This window comes from Sinocyclocheilus grahami, unplaced genomic scaffold (genome assembly GCF_001515645.1).
Source record: "Sinocyclocheilus grahami isolate Dianchi unplaced genomic scaffold, SAMN03320097.WGS_v1.1 scaffold10046.1, whole genome shotgun sequence".
Classification (NCBI taxonomy): Eukaryota; Metazoa; Chordata; class Actinopteri; order Cypriniformes; family Cyprinidae; genus Sinocyclocheilus; species Sinocyclocheilus grahami.
This window is the reverse complement of record NW_015513009.1, coordinates 6,828-7,737: the sequence shown is the minus strand read 5'-3', so window position 1 is coordinate 7,737 and position 910 is coordinate 6,828.

Here is a 910-nt window from a genome sequence, read left to right as displayed (position 1 = left end):
TCCTAGAATTTAGATTTCAAAGAGCACTTGAGTCAACAATCAGAATGGGCCGAAAGAACACAGTAAACCTTTTTTTCCACAGTTTATACAAGTTTCAAGGAACTGTGTGCCATAAAAAGTTCATACGTTTTTTTTTTCCACAGCCCATTTGGGTGGGCTTGTCAACTTTGTGTACTCAGAACACTTGTGTAAGTGACTTTGGTTTCAAAGCGTCTTCTCTGTTAACAACTACAAAGAAAAGTACAACCAAGAAACGATGTACACAACATTTTCTGAAATGAGTCAGCGACTTAAACCTTTCTAAATAAAATGCTGGTGTTTAGCTTGTTAATGTTGGACACTATTAACAAGCATACAGATGTCTGTGCAAACGCAGTTAATGCTTATCTTCTTTTCTGTCTTAATGGTGCATACAGATTATAACGATCGGGTTGATGCATGATGATTTTTCATCATTAATTTTAATGTTACTTAAATAAATACAATGATTTTTCACATGTTCATTGCTGTACAGCAGCAGTTCACTTCGGTCAAATTTCTATTTGCGTTTGATTTTGTTGTATTTTTCAATAGCATGTTCTTCCTAAATGTAACCCCAAACAGAAACACTGTGACTGTACTAAATAATAATCAGCTTCCTGAAAACCTTTGTGGGTTACTGGTATTATGTTGTTTTCTGAAAGGGCAAACCCTGATGAAAACATGTTTCAGTGCCTTAAGTTGGATTCTGAGCAATACGGTTCTTCTAAATATAGCTAAATCTCTTTTTATTTTTACGTTATCATCACATGTAATTAATAACATCATTACTTATCACTGCAAATATTTGTTAGCATTCTTGCATAATTATCCATGCAGTTTTATGAACTTGATTACACGGAAAAGTTACTTTAAAGATTTTTTTTTTTTT